This window comes from Pogona vitticeps, chromosome 2 (genome assembly GCF_051106095.1).
Source record: "Pogona vitticeps strain Pit_001003342236 chromosome 2, PviZW2.1, whole genome shotgun sequence".
NCBI lineage: Eukaryota > Metazoa > Chordata > Lepidosauria > Squamata > Agamidae > Pogona > Pogona vitticeps.
Genome location: NC_135784.1, coordinates 48,212,962 through 48,229,264, shown reverse-complemented (window position 1 = coordinate 48,229,264; position 16,303 = coordinate 48,212,962). Strand labels below are relative to the sequence as shown.

At 41.0% G+C, this 16,303-nt stretch overlaps 1 protein-coding gene across 2 annotated transcripts in view; it reads right to left on the bottom strand.

Annotated features, from left to right (window-relative positions):
* Positions 1-16,303, bottom strand: part of LOC140704108 (uncharacterized) — a 245,593-nt gene that overhangs the window by 186,058 nt on the left and 43,232 nt on the right. The window contains exon 3 of one of the 2 annotated variants that reach the window (XR_012083232.2): positions 4,129-14,479. The exons of the other annotated variant lie outside the window; for it this stretch is intronic. The gene's annotated coding sequence lies outside the window, so the exon portion shown is untranslated. Of the gene's footprint in view, positions 1-4,128; positions 14,480-16,303 lie in introns of those variants that run through there. 2 annotated transcript variants of the gene reach the window in all.

Below are 16,303 nucleotides of genomic sequence, written 5' to 3'. Positions count from 1 at the left end.
TTCTGTGCAATGAGCTAGTGCACTGGTTCTTAACCTTGGGTTACTCAGCAGTTTTGGACTGCAACTCCCAGAAGCCTTCACTACCAGCTGTGCTGACTGGGGTTTCTGGGAGTTGCAGTTCAAAAACATCTGAGTAACAAAGGTTAAGAACCACTGAGCTAGTGGATCACTTAGGATTTTTAATTTACACCCATGGTGTCAGCAAGGCATCCTAAGGGCCACAGTAGACAAGATGCTGATCCTATTTCTAGAGAAAATGCTCCCTCATCTGGCAAAAGATGCCTGCTTATAAAATCATATTAAAAACAAGACTGGTTGATCCATTGGAATATACTCTATGTACTAGTTTGTGGGCTCAGGCAGCAGCAAAGGCTAGACCTTTGAGAATAAAACACACCACATAGCATTTGATGGGAATTAAATGGCCATGTTTTTTTCAGATATACCTGGATAAACTTGGCAAAGCTGCATCAGCTGACCTAAGTGCCAATCAAAGTATTATTATTATTATTATTTATTGGACTTATATACCGCCCCATAGCGCTACAAGCACTCTCCGGGCGGTTTACAATTTTAATTATACAGGCTACACATTGCCCCCCCAGCAAGCTGGGTACTCATTTTACCGACCTCGGAAGGATGGAAGGCTGAGTCAACCTTGAGCCGGCTACCTGGGATTTGAACCCCAGGTCGTGAGCACAGTTTTAGCTGCAGTACAGCGTTTTAACCACTGCGCCACGAGGCTCTTCTGAATCAAAAGTACCATGCAGCCCAGCTGCAAAGCAGGAAACTAAAGGATTGAAAGGACAAAGAGGCCACCCTAGCATTTAACTACTAAGTGGTCCATCAGCCATGTGTGTTGAAGGCAGTCGGGACCTGCCCCTAAAATAGGCATGCCACAATTGCCCTCAACCCAAAATCCTTGGAAAAGATCATTTAAGATGGGGAGATGAGCCCCAAATTGGATTCCACCAAATACCACAATCACAACAAAACACGGATACAATTGTAACAGCAGTCATATTGAACAAGAACAAATCCTCTAATAGGTACGATGATAGCAAATACACAAGCAACACATTACAGAACAGCGCCTGGCCATCAGCACCCAGGCTCTGCCTAATTCATTCCAAAGTTGATGTGAAAAAGAAAAGGTTGGAAGGTGGGTGAAGTTCCAGACTGAACCAGAGCTGCATCCAGAGTGAAGCCACTCATTCTGGTCTCTGCCTGGCCTCCTTGTCCTTCTGCCTGCCTCCTCTCATCTGATCACCTGACTTCACTCCCAGATGTTGGAGGTTGCTGCTAAAGACCTCACCAAAAGGCTGCCATTGCCACCACTTCTTCCTTGCCTCACTGCTGGAGTGCAGACTGGACCCTTATTTATTTATTTATTTATTTATTTATTTATTTATTTATTTATTTATTTATTTATTTATTTATTTATTTATTTATTTATTTATTTATTTATTTATTTATTTATTTATTTATTTATACCCCGCCTGTCTGGTCTACTCGACCACTCTAGGCGGCTTCCAGTATAGGATAAAACAATAAAACACAAGAACATTACATAATTATTTGATACAGTTACAATAAAATAGAATGAGAATAAAATAAGAAGGAATAGAAAAGAAATCAGGTATTAACTGGAGGGAAGGCTTGGATGTACAACCATGTTTTTAATTTATGTTCAGGAGTGTGTTCTTCCCTTGCAGTTCTATTTGCAGAGACAAGCGTAACAAAGAAGTTTCATCGTTGGAGGGAAAATGTGACAGCAGGAAAGGTTCGTTTCTCTGAATGTTTATTGTAGCTCTTACATAGAAGTATCTTTATCTCTTTAGACACCCCCCCCCCAGTGCTGGCTCTACAAAGCTAACCAGCTGCACCACCTCTGTGCAATGCCCTCAAATGCATTCAAGGTGGAGCCAAAGGCACTCCCCTCCCAACGCATATTGATTCCACCACATTACTTTTACTTCTCTGCTATGCTGGGGGAAAAGAACCTCTTCTTTCTCAAACCTACTTGAAGACGACGTATGTCTAGCTCTCTATTCCCTATCATTGCTTTGCTGCATTTTCAGAGGAGAGGGTCTTGCAAGGCAGGCTTTCTACATGAGCAAGAACCCCAGTTTTGAAATGTTCTTGTTCACCTGGAGAACCTACCTGTGAGGATCAACGAGTCCCCTGCAGGCAAGTCACTATCCACATGGAGAAAATGATGATGGAGAGCAAAGGGTATAGGCACTTTGTTGCTCTCCTGTGGGAGAGAGCCAGGTAAATACTGCTTGAACAGGGCTAGAGAACTGTTTTATTTCCAGGCCAGCATAAAAGGAAAGTGAGTTAATAATGATGCTTTCTTTCTTTCCCTGCTTGGATGGGGCATGGAGGGGGGAAAGCTTCCCCAGAATGGAAGAAACAACCACTCCTTGTTTTTCTGAACTGCTTGTCTGGGAGGTAAAGAAGCCTGCTATCCCTGACCCGGTATAGAGAGAAATCTGAACAGAAGGGAAGAAGCGTATGAGCAGAGGTAAACCATTAGTGCATATGGTGGAGAGGAGTGTGAGTCCTGCGTGCAGATAAAGCATGGGAATAAGGGTGATTTGATTAGGACTAATGGAAACTTCTATTCTGGTGAAAATAACAGCAAGAGGAGCAGAACACATGTCTCTCCCCTATCATTAAAAGTAGAATGGTGGCGGGATGCTAAACCTCTCTTGTTGTGATCCTATTCGTTCATCATGGCAGTGGCTTCTGGCTTGTTTTTAAATGCATTTTCTAAAAAACAGCCATGCATTTTCTAAACATCAGTTCTAGTTTGACCTACACATACTAGTTCTGTCTCCAAAACAAGAAGGGTCATGTGAGAGCACGTGGCAATGTGCTGCTGGAAATCAACCCACTCCATGGTGTGTCTAGTAATTATGTATTGGTTTGAAAGATACATAGCAAAGAAAGCTGACAGGGAAAAAGTAGTGCTGGAGGAGAGTTTTACGGGTTGGTTCAAACCAAACCTGAGGATCAAATCAAGCCTGAATTCTTCCTAGAAGCTGCAAGGACTGAACAGAAGTTATTATACTTTGGGAAGGCTGGACTGGAGGAATCCCAAGCCGGAATTAAGATTGCCGGAAGAAATATCAACAACCTCCGATATGCAGATGACACCATTCTGATGGCAGACAGTGAGGAGGAATTAAAGAACCTTGTAGTGAGGGTGAAAGAGGAGAGTGCAAAAAACGGTCTGAAACTCAACATCAAAAAAACTAAGATCATGGCCACTGGTCCCATCACCTCCTGGGAAATAGAAGGGGAAGATATGGAGGCAGTGACAGATTTTATCTTCCTGGGCTCCATGATCACTGCAGATGGAGACAGCAGCCATGAAATTAAAAGACGCTTGCTTCTTGGGAGGAAAGCGATGACAAACCTTGACAGCATCTTAAAAAGCAGAGACATCACCTTGCCAACAAAAGTCCGAATAGTCAAAGCTATGGTTTTTCCTGTCGTGATGTATGGAAGTGAGAGTTGGACCATAAAGAAAGCAGACCGCCGAAGAATTGATGCCTTTGAATTGTGGTGCTGGAGGAGACTCTTGAGAATCCCCTGGACTGCAAGGAGAACAAACCTATCAATTCTAAAGGAAATCAACCCTGAGTGCTCACTGGAAGGACAGATCCTGAAGCTGAGGCTCCAGTACTTTGGCCATCTCATGAGAAGAAAAGACTCCCTGGAAAAGACCCTGATGTTGGGAAAGTGTGATGGCAAGAGGAGAAGGGGACGACCGAGGATGAGATGGCTGGACAGTGTCTGCGAAGTAACCAACATGAATTTGACACAACTCCGGGAAGCAGTAGAAGATAGGAGGGCCTGGCGTGCTCTGGTCCATGGGGTCACAAAGAGTCGGCCACAACTAAATGACTAAACGACGACGATGCATCTTGAGAAAATGAGACCCACTGGGGGGAAAAACAGCAACACCAATATTGCTGGAAAGAGTGGAAGTGGAAGGCAGCAGTAGGACACTCTAGCATGAGACAGACTCAGTAAAGGAAGCCACCACCTTTAGTTTGCAAGAGCTGAACAGGGCTATTAATGACAGGACATTCTGGAATTCATTACAATATCCATGGGGGGAATGATTCCAAGCTCACCCAGCCCTAATGCTGGAAACTGTGGAATATTATGCACAACATGGGAAAAGAAAAAATCCAGAAAAAAGTATTTGCACATGTATTGCCACAACTGACCACTAGTGAGAGTCAGAGACCATGCTATATATTCTTCAGCAGTAAGAATACATGCCATGGTCTTTGGCTCCCTCTCGTGGCCAGTTGTGTTAAATGCATCATGAAAATATGTATTTCTAGTTTTTAAAAAACTATTTTTAATATTTTTAGACCACGGATACTGATCCTGTATATATGTGGGTCCTACTGTAATTCATAAGGTTTCCTTAAGTCCGAAGTGACATGATGGCATATAAAAATACCATAACAGAAAGTACTCTTTGCGGCGTTACCAAATGAACGGAGATAATGATTATGGGTATGTTAAAAGAAACTCTAATACTGTACAGTAAACTGCATTACTGCTGGCCAAATTAACACTACCTTGAAATTTCCAGGATAACACAAATGAGTTGGATCATGAGTATCAACTATATCTACTTCCAGAGACTTGCGTAGATATATAGTTATTTTCTATGTCTCCACCACTGTCCCATTTTTCTAGATGACAGCAGTGTCAGGAATTTTTCTGTGGAGAATCATGCTTCAAATCAATCTTAATTACAGTACATTGCAAAAGGCAGAATTGCCTGCATTTTGTATTCCCCTATCTGGCAGTGATAGGCAATGCTTCCAGAATTATGCAAGGTGAACTATATATTCATATATTCCTGGTGTTTGTCTGCACTTAAATGCTTTGGGCTTAATGCAGACGCGTACTATTGATTTCAATATGAGAGATTTTAAATACAAGCCTAATTCTCCTTTTCAAACCAATTTGACAAACGTGCATTTAAGTTGCTGAGGTAAACATTCTTTCACATGTTTATTGCTCATTTACAAGCAGTAAATTGAATGCCCTTTCCCCAAATACGCCCCTTGTCTTCTTTTAATCTCCCACTGTTAGTTGTTACTGTTTTCAAACCTTTTATTTCTTTTTCTGTTGTTCATGAAGAATAATGATTATTATTTGAATTTCTGAGCCATGCATTTTACCAAAGTCACCCAAGGCCCACATAACATATTAACGATGAAGGAAGCAGAGGAAAAAAATCCAATAAACCAAGCTACGTGGCAGAATCTTTGTTTTTCACGGAATAGTATAGTTTTAAATAGAGTCTGTGGCAGCAAGAGCTGGTTGAAAGATTACACCTCACATGGATATCAGCATCTATAAGGAGATGGAGCTTCTAGGCACATTACTGTATAGGACCCATGTCACTGGAGGAAACCATTATGTGGATAAAAATATCACAGATCTCTTTCATTTCCCATTCCCCTCAACTTCTTACAGCATTATTCTGCAATGTACTGTAATTTAGGATATAAGATTTATATTAGGAAAGTGTATCTGAATTTGGAAATATTTGGAATTCAAAAATTACCAGCCAGTTGTAGTCTCATCCCATTGGAAAATGTACATCATGCGCAGTATATTTTCTCACAACCCCATCTATTATCTCAATAGATTTTGTTATTGTTCTTCATCAACTGTTTAGGTATCATCCCTCCACCATAGATGGTGAGAGGAGGATCCTCAACAAGGTTATGCAAATGGATGCTCCATGGCATGGAGCACTTCCAGTGTGAAATGTGTAGTTGTTGTATCTTAAGCCAGGTCCTTAAGAACTGGGAATGGCCCATGCCACTGAATTTCTGCACAACAGTCAAAAGGGCTTTATTTATTGTTTCCTCCCTTTGGAAAGTGTACATTGTACACAGTGTATTTCCTCACATCTCCATATAGATTTTGTTATTGCTGTTCATCAGCTGATATTAGAATAAGACCAATCTTGGTGTCAGATTTTCATGCAGAGGGCATTCCATTCTGTATGCCTCAGTATGTAGTTATGCGGGAAACTGTTGAAGATCAGATAGAATTATTCCATCTTGTCAAATTTTTTAAGGGATTTTATAGGAATTGTTTTAGGATATAAGGTTTATATTAGGAAAGTGTATCTGAATTCACCAAATACATCCAAATCTCAATGGGATAATTCCGAATATCTGTAACAATAATTCATAATATTCGAAGTCCCATTTACTCCTATAGGTGAGAAAGCAAAAAGGCTAGGTTTCTGCTTGCTAGAGGAAAAAGTAAAAAATTAAACCTATTTCTCAGGCATCCTGGAGTTATTTCTTAAGAAAGGAAACTTAAAGACACTCTGGCACCAAGGTTCCTGGGAACAGAGAAATCACTGTCTCCTGATTGAGGTTGGCATGAGTTTCCGAAGGGAGGAGGGCTGTGGTAAGAGGAAACCTGTAAATTAGGTCTGTCTGCACCAATGAAATCTAGAAGCAGGCACAGACACCAGAAGGTATTTTCTTCACAGTGGTTCTTTCCATTTGAATGCTGGGCATAGCTGCTTTAAAATCCCCTGAGCATTTCCTGTTAGAATATGCTCTGGGGCAAGCCTGCGCTGCAGCAGTTTTCTCTATGTCATTTTTTGAACTGTCAGCTTACTTATATGTTCGCTACATCTCATTGTATGTTGTTAATTTAATATAGTTAGGAATAAGATATAAGAGTAGTAGATTCATAGATTAATACATTAAAAATGAACAAGGAAACATTATATTATGTTTAAGCCCCTTTGAAATATATCAGGCAGGGGAATAAGATATTGTTATATATAGACAAATATATTAATAGGTTTTGCATCTCTCTCTCTCTCTCTCTCTCTCTCTGTGTGTGTGTGTGTGTGTGTGTGTGTGTGTGTGTGTGTGTGTGTGTGTGATTTTTATTGGAAGGGGTTTGTATTTAGCTGTCAGAATCAAATAAAATTCTTCTTAGGCAGTATGAAATATGAGTGTGGTAGAAGAAGCAGGCACTTGGGGAAGGCTGCACGAATTCTGTCTGCACCCACTACACCAGCTTCTACTGAGATGAATGGGAGAAAGAGAGGAAAAAGACAACCTAGAAATGATATTATGACACACACAGCCAAACAAAATCTGTCACCCAGTTGCCTTGTTCAGCACTGACACTATGAAGGGTGCCATGAACACTGCTACTTTCTTCATGCTCTATATGGTCCTTCTTTACTACCCTTTTCAGTAGCTGATGCTGCATGTGATGGGAAGTTGGCAAGAGTTTCCTTGCATTGCCTTTTTAAGAAAGAATCACAAGAGACTGTGCCCATTGCCCTTTTAAAGTCCTCAACTCACTCCTTTCTTATCCTGTGAAGCCAATGGAGGAAAAATTAAAAATAAACTGACCAGCCATCACTGGTCAGGCACCTTTCTGTTCTATGATCTGGGCCTGCTATTTGTGCATTTGCAGGATTTTGTTTTTTCACAGAGAACCAGAAGCAGACAAATTCCACCATAGATGTAGAAATGGACCAGGTCACAGTGTCTCTGGAAAGGCACAGGATTAATAAGGCATCAATCTGTGTGCCCTGATTTAGACACAGATTGGGTAACAGGTCCAAGGCATATTGCTAGTATTCCCCTTTGAAGGTTGTAAAACGTCACATTTAGGTACTAGGAAAATTCAGTGAAGCTTTGAATTAACTTCTGTTATTACAGGGATACTTGTTATAATAATTAAACGGTTAAGATTTTTTACATTATCATTCGTGTTCTGTTAAACATGGAAAGTTGAGAACACAGTTTACAGGCAATTCTTGAGAATGTATCAAGTGTACAAATTCCAGCCCAGTTTAGAGATTGCCAGAATTAACCCAGGCACAGTATGTTCAGATCTCAAATGCTATAGTCCTGGGTTCTGTTACATTCATAAGGTCTGAAGAGGTCTTAGTTTCATAGTATTTCCTGCTTCAAGTCTCCTGCCTGATTAATTGAATTATGTTTATTCAGCACTTAGATGGATTTCCAGACATAAGAAAAATCTGTCTACCATATGTTAAACCGAGTTTCATGCTGCAGTGGTTAAACTGCAGTATTGCAGTCAAGACTTTGCTAATTCAATCCCAGCATATTCAGGTAGCCCATTCAAGATTTATTCATCCTTACATCCTTCTGAGGTCAGTAAATTGAGTGCCCAGGTCACTGGGGGGGGGGGGGGAAGAATGTGTAGCCTGAATAATTGAGCTGTAAAATGCCCAGAGAGGGATTTAAGTGCTATGGTGCAGTATATAAGAAGCACCCTTTATAATATACTCTTCTAGATGCCTTCTAAAAGTAGCTAAATGTTGTCCCACTGAGGATCAGCATCATTTCTGTTTTTGTAAACCATCCTTCTAAAATGGTCTGAGAACTGGTTGCGTTTTCTGACTATAGGGGGAGGTCTTTCTGCACATGCTCAGATACATTCTTTGTTCATTCAACATAAAACAGAGTAAAATCTAAAAGATTTTTTTATCATGCCATGGAAGTAATGATTTAATTAATTCATTTCTTACAATAGTAGTGTGTCTCTGGCCACACCCAGGAAACACTAGCTATTTGAAGTGATATCTCTTTTACCTTTTATATTTCTCCCCTTTTTCCTAATAATTGTACTGCACTGTGACTGCTAATGCAGTATTTAAAGTTATATATTAGACATTTTTTAAAACCCACAAGCAGACTTTAATTAAAATGTTCCATATGCCATAAAGCAGCCACTCTGCACCATACAGTTCTAAAACTGTACTGGTTTATTTTAAAGCAGACCATTCGGTAATCATATTCCAAAGACCCCCAAAAACTCCTTGTTCATTTTCAAAGCCATTTTGTTTGCAAAGTACAGTAGGAGAGTGTTATAATGCCAAACTAGAACCCACAACAGCCAGGGTATTATCCCTCCCTAACCAAAGGAAATGCTTATAGCTGTTAATAATTTACTATGGCTGTAGCCACATTCTTGCAAAGGTACACAAAATTTGACTAAATTCTGTGTAGAGGGTCTGAACAGCCTAGATTACTGACTAATTAGGATCAGCCAAATGATATCGGACACTACTAAATTTCTGAAAGGAACCATTTTACATTCATTTGAATTCATAAAAAAATAAATAGATTTACTAGAATAGGTTTTGGAGAAAAACAATTTAACATTCACTGTAGCTGCTCTACCTCTGCATTCATTTTGCTATACAAAATGAAATATGCTTTTTTTTAAACTGAGAATTTAGTATCACTAACAGGATCCTCCCAGTAACTATGCACAAGGCTCCTGGGTCCTCTGACTTCCTTCTGTGTCCTGGTGTTGAAAGAGTCTCTGAATCACCAGCTCTTTCACCTATCAATAGCTAGCAGCGCTAGGTAACACTATCAAGGCATAACATAATAAAAGGGTGGACACTAATGTTGCTATATATGTTTTCCAATCAGTACCCCCTCGGCCCCCAGAGCTGGGGGGGGGGGGAAACACATTGTTTTATAACTTGTAGTTTCCCTCCTAAAATGTGAGAGGTCCATGACCAAGGGACATGTTTCTCTTCCAAGCAAGGCATAAGGACTTCCACATTCTCTTTAAAAAATAGTAAACTTTTTTAAAGGGAATGTTGGGTTGGGTTGGGGTTTTAATTGAAGTGACTTTATGGCCATTTCCAGTTTCATTTGGTGCCCAGAGTGCCCGGACTAGGAAAATGGTGTCAGGTCCCTGGACTCGTCCACCCTGCCATATAAGCTGTCAAGAACGGACAATCTCAGAAAAACCTACCCCCTTGCCCCACTTATCCCTACTTCTCTGTAAGTTGTAACAGTGGCTGAAAGGGAGCCCAGCAGCAGCAGCAGCAGCTGAAACTGCCTACCACATTAAATGATTTTAGTTATATTTTTGGTTAAAGTAGGAAGGCTAAACAATCATATAGGTGCAAGAGTAACTAAAACCAATTGCAGTTACACTGGGGGAAAGGAGTGATGTTACCCCTTGCTACATTGTGATTATAAGGTAATTTAGTTAGCCTTTGTATTCTCAAAGGCTTTCATGGCCAGGATCTGATGGTTGTTATGGGTTTTTCGGGCTCTTTGACCGTGTTCTGAAGGTTGTTCTTCCTGACATTTCACCAGTCTTTGTGGCCGGCATCTTCAGAGGACTGGAATAGGAACTCTGTCCATGCTGTGTTGATGTTTGTTGGATAGCTGAGTATTTATAGCTGTGGGAACAGCTTTTGTCCTTTTTAGGAGATAGGGTGATCAGTGTGTTTTTGTTGTGGATGTATTGTTGTGATAAGTGGGAGAGATTATCTGTTACTGTGGTTGATTGGTGTCTTTAGCAAGTCTTTTTCATGCAATGATCCCTGGTCCTTGTGGCTGGGTAGAATTTGTTGACCTTCTGCAGGCTGTATTTTCCAGTGCTAGAAGCCAGGCCTTGTTCAGTTTCAGACTTTCTTCATTTTTGTTGAAGCTCTGCTGATGTTTATGGATTTCAATGGCTTCCCTGTGCGGTCAGATAGAACAACCTTCAGAACACGGCCAAAGAGCACAAAAAACCCACAACAACCATTAGTTAGCCTTTGTCTATCGCAAAAGGCAGATCAATAGAAATAGCCTGTTGCTTGTGAGCAAGCTCTGATTAAATGGATGATCATGCACTGCATTATGTTTTTGCATGAATATACATTTATGTGCTGTACAGATAAGACATGTCCACTCCATGTTAGAAGTTTGAACTTTTACACTGTATGCTCTAGAAAAGGATCTGATCCCTGAAAGGTAGTGGAACTGTTGCTGTTGTTTAATTGTTAAGTTGTGTCCAACTCTTCATGAGCCCATGGACCAGAGCACATGAGGTCTTCCTGTCTTCCACTGCCTCCTGGAGTTGGGTTAAATTGATGTTGGTAGCTTCGGTGACACTGTCCATCCATCTTGTCCTCAGTCGTCCCCTTCTCCTCTTGTCCTCACACTTTCCTAACATCAGAGTCTTTTCCAGGGAGTCTCCTCTTCTCATGAGAGGGCCAAAGGACTGGAGCCTCAGCTTCAGGATCTGTCCTTCCAGTGAGCACTCAGGCTTGATTTCCTTCAAAATATATAGGTTTGTTCTCCTTGCAGTCCAGAGTCTCTTCCAGCACCACAATTCAAAAGCATCAATTCTTCGGCGGTCAGCCTTCTTTATGGTCCAGCTCTCACTTCCATACATTACTACTGGGAAAGCCATAGCTTTGACTATGCAGACCTTTCTCAGCAAGTTGATGTCTCTGTTTTTAAAGATGCTGTCTAGGTTTGACATCGCTTTCCTCCCAAGAAGCAGGTGTCTTTTAATTTCGTGGCTGCTGTCACCATCTGCAGTGATCATGGAGCCCAAGAAGGTAAAACCTGTCACTGCCTCCATCTGCCTCCACATCTTCCCTTTCTATTTACCAGGAGGTGATGGGACCAGTGGCAATGATCTTAGGTTTTTTTATGTTGAGCTTCGGACCATTTTTGGCACTCTCCTCTTTCACCCTCATTAAGAGGTTCTTTAATTCCTCCTCACTTTCTGTCATCAGAGTGGTATCATCTGCATATCTGAGGTTGTTTGAACCAATCAGTTGTTCCATACCCAGTTCTAACTGTTGCTTCCTGTCCCATGTATAGGTTTCTCAGGAGATAGATAAGGTGATCAGGCACCCCCATTTCTTTAAGAATTTGACATAGTTTGTTATGGTCCACACTGTCAAATGCTTTTGCGTAGTCAATGAAGCAGAAGTAAAGATTTTTCTGGAACTCTCTGGCTTTCTCCAGAATCCAGTGCATGTTAGCAATTTGGTCTCTAGTTCCTCTGCCCCTTCACAGATTGCTGCCTTGTTGTGGCGAAGGGGCTTGAGTAATTCAGAGACGCTATGGGCTATGCCATGCAGGGACAGCCAAGAGTGGTCCATTGGTCCAGATAGGCGGGGTACAAATCAAATCAAATCAAATCAAATCAATCAATCAATCAATCAATCAATCAATCAATCAATCAATCAATCAATCAATAAATAAATAAATAAAAATAATAAAAAGAAGAAGACGAAGACGAAGACGAAGACGAAGACGAAGACGATGACGACAGACAGACAGGTCATAGTGGAGAGTTCTGAGTAAACACGATGCAACTGGAGCAGGAACTGGCAAGCCACTCAAGAAAACCCCATGAACAGAAACAAAAGGCTAAAAGATATGATGCTGGAAGATGAACCTCTCAGGTAGGAATGCGTCCAATATGCTACTGAGTGGAACTGTAGCCGCCACCCCCCCCAAAAAAAGGGATGGTGATTTACCAAGAAGTATTAGTTACAGAGAGAGAGAGAGAGAGAGAGAGAGAGAGAGAGAACGTATGGAAAACAGCATTGTACTGATAGATAATAATTTCTAGAACATTTTGAAAAAACACCTTTAAAAAAATCTTATCCTGAGTTTATCATAGAGTTAGACCCTATGATTCTTGATTTTTATTAGTTGAATCTCACACGCTCTTATACAAAACCATTAAGGTCCCTGTGAACTCAATGAAAACAGAACTAAAATCACATTTATTCTCCTAGAATACAGAGGTTGTAAAACGTACACACACACACACCTCAAAATGTGAAACAATTCCAATGAAGACCATTACAAAAATAACTAAGATTTCCAGAGTCCTCATACTATAAATGAAAGCAGATATTTCAGTCCAGCTGCATAAAATATCTCGGTTGTCTAGATCCACACACTATTAAGAAAGATAAATCTTTCAAAATATAGAGATACAAACCATAAAATTTCTCAGACAGTTTGAAAGTGTTCTTATTGATGAAAACGAAAAAAGGAGCTCATAATCTAATTCCAATACACTGACACATGATCAGTCACAAGGAACAGAATTTATTGCTGCTATAGTGACATATCCTGTTCTATTTAGAAGAAAAAAGGAGCCCAGCCTTCTCCAAGCTGAACATCTAAGTGCTCAATAAAGCATGTGATTAAAATTAATTCTCCTCTTTGAACAGTAGGTGGCAATGGACTAAGTCTAAAGTAATGTACTGATTTGTGATTAATGAGCCATGTACAAGTTGCCTCATATCTGAGCAACTACACTAACCTAACCTATTCCTTTTCATCCCATGAAGCTCAGCTAGATGTTACACTCAAATGCATGTAACATTACCCTTATTGATCTTTTTTTTTCTTTGCACTGTAAAAGACAATCCTGAAAGGACAAGAAAAGGTAAAGAAGGGTGAGCAAGAGGTATTCATTCCCCCACCACTACCATGCCTGCTCATTCACACTCAGTGTTCGAACGCCTTCTATATTTACCCATGCAAAGAGCTCTCCAGAAGATAGAACAAGGGTGTGAAATTGAACTGTTGTACCATCACCTTTGATAGCATCACCTCAACAGTAATCTCTCCCACACCATAACAAACCAAGCACCTCTGTGGCTATAACTGAGTATTTGCTCCTTACAATGATCTTCAGTAAGAAAGGGTTGCTGGGGGGTGGAAAAGAATAAACAGGACCATATCAGAGGACAGTGGCATTCCTTCACGCACTCATTAGGTCAGTTTGGTTTATGTTTTCAATGAGTTGATGAATGAGTCCAGAGTCTGTGGAGAGACATTCCAGCAAACAGAACGTAAGAAGAGCCCTGCTGGATCAGACCAAGAGCCCATCTAGTCCTGCTTCCTATATCTCACAGAGGCCCCACCAGATGCCAACTAGATACCTGTCTCCTGATACCCCTCCCCTGCATCTGGCATTTTGAGTTACCTTCATTTTAAGCCTGCAGATTATACATCCCCATCATGGCTGGTAATCTGCAATGGATTTTTTTCTCCAGAAATCTGTCCAATCCCCCTTTAAATGCATATAGGCCAGATGCCAATCCCACATCTTGTGGCAAGGATTCCCACAGACTCAGAACACGCTGGGTAAAGAAATATTTTCTTTTGTCTGTTCTCACTCTCCCAACACTGAATTTGAGTGGATGTCCCCTGGTTCTGTTATTGCGTGAGAGAACCACTCTATCCACTTTATCCATCCCCTGCATTATTTTATACGTTTCCATTATGTCCCCCCCCCTCAGGTGCCTTTTCTCTAGACTGAAGAGCCCCAAATGCTGTCGCCTTCCCTCATAATGGAGGTGCCCCAGCCCAGTCATCATTTTAGCTGCTTTCTTCTGCACCTTTTCCAGTTCCACAATGTCTTTTTTGAGGTGTGATGACCAGAACTGTATGCAATACTCCAGGTGCAGCCTTACCAGCATTTTGTACAATGGCGTTATAATGTTGGCTGTTTTATTTTCAGTCCCCTTTGTAATGATACATAGCATGAAATTGGCCTTCTTCACTGCCACGGCACAGCTCTGTTTTCATTCCATCCTGCTCAAAACTCTGTTTCAGACCATGCCTCACCCCCTACATGCCTGTTGAACAGAATGTTATGAATTAGTTTCCAAGCAACATATTGAAAGTCTGGTTTCATTGCACATTATGGGCTGGTTTAAATTGCTCTGATTAATATTGTTAGATGCATTTTTTTTTTAATACGGGGTAGAATATCGTGATTTAGTTTTCTTAAAAGCATATTGAGGCTTTGATGTATGGTTTTTAATATCAAGGTCGATGTAATGATGGATTATATTTCTAATGTACATTGGTTAGAAGATTAAGCAACTGTAATTGTTTTTTTACAATATATAGGAATGTTGCTATAAGCAGTTTATTTTGTTTAGATATTATTATAAAATTTTACTAGCTTCCCCCAGCACCCCCAGGCTAATAAAATTATTTTTATAATGTTTCCCAAGAGTTTTTACCTTCCAACCTGTGGAGTGGAGCTATTTGTCTCCAGAAAATGTGCTGTATATGCTTTGTTCAATCTGATTACCTGACCATAGCTGCTCAGTAGCAGTCACTGAGGATCAGCAGGGAACTCACTTACCAGACAATGTGGGCAGTGGCAACTGAACTGAGAGGCATGCCAGGTGCCTGTTGTGTGTAAGCAGTATGACTGTGTATCAATGGCCTTCTCAATTTCTTCCCCTTATTTGTGTGTGTGTGGAGAGAAATTGGAGGGAAATTGCACCATGTTTCTCTTGATGAAGAAGAAATTTTCCAGCAATTTCTCAGAAGTGGGGTTCACCATCAGCAGTGGTTTGTAGCACAGCTTTGTTATTTTTCCCCTCAAGGCTTTATTTTTTTTTTAATGCTGCTGCTTCCAATGGCATTTTACAACAGTTTTATTGGTTCACCCTGCAGCCCAGTCACCATTTTGTGTCTTCTGCAATGCCTTTTATCTAATGTTCTTCTGAGGAATTGTTCTGCTAGCCATGGGAGGCAGCCACTGGGAGGGAAATGGTGGAGAGATTTTTTTTAATAATCATATAAACCAGCCTTCTGTGCACTTCCTGCAACTGCAGATAGGCCAGCAATACTGACTTCAGACATACTGATGTACATAAGGCAGGCTAAGGGAATCCAGGCTGCCCTTTGCAAAGATGGCAGATGCAGCTTCCCTACTCTAAATGAAGCCACAGCCACCATCTTTGCAAAGGTCAGCCAGTCTCCATTTTTCAAGGCGGTGGCTGGGAGGCCAGCTGGAGGCCTTGGAAGCGCCGATTAAGGTAAGGAAGTGTTGGTGGGGTGGGGGCTAAGGTAGGGAGAGGATGGGGTGTGGGTGGGCTGTGGGGGTGGTGGCGGCTGCCTATTGGCTCTGATCAGCTGATTGGTGGCCAGTAGGCAGAATGTTTTTTTGGTTGTTTTTTGTTTTAATAAGAAGGGGGTGTTAGTGGGTGTGGGGGTGGAGGGGGTGGCTTCAGAATGGTGGGGTGGGTGGCAGCAGGCGGTGGGGTGTTTTTTTAAATCAACAAATAACTTCGTCCCCATCTCTAGTTATGATGCTAACATAAGTATCAAACATAGGTTGAAAATCCTGTTGTGCAGTCATGCAAATGGCATAACTTTTAGACACAAATTGCCAAAAGTTACAAACTCTCCATAGGTATCATTTGTTGCACACTTGTAGGCAACAATGTCTGCAGATGTTTTTTTACTTATGGCAATTCAGGTCTAAAGGGTACAATGTCTACATTACGTCTTTAAGAGGCTTTTCCAATGTCTCTAGACAGCCCTCTGCTACGTATGTGCCTTAACACAAACACTTGTATAAGCAAACACTGTGTACAAACACAAACACTATACTAGATCTATCAACTTCACATTTGCCAGGTTGACAACATCCTGTTCCC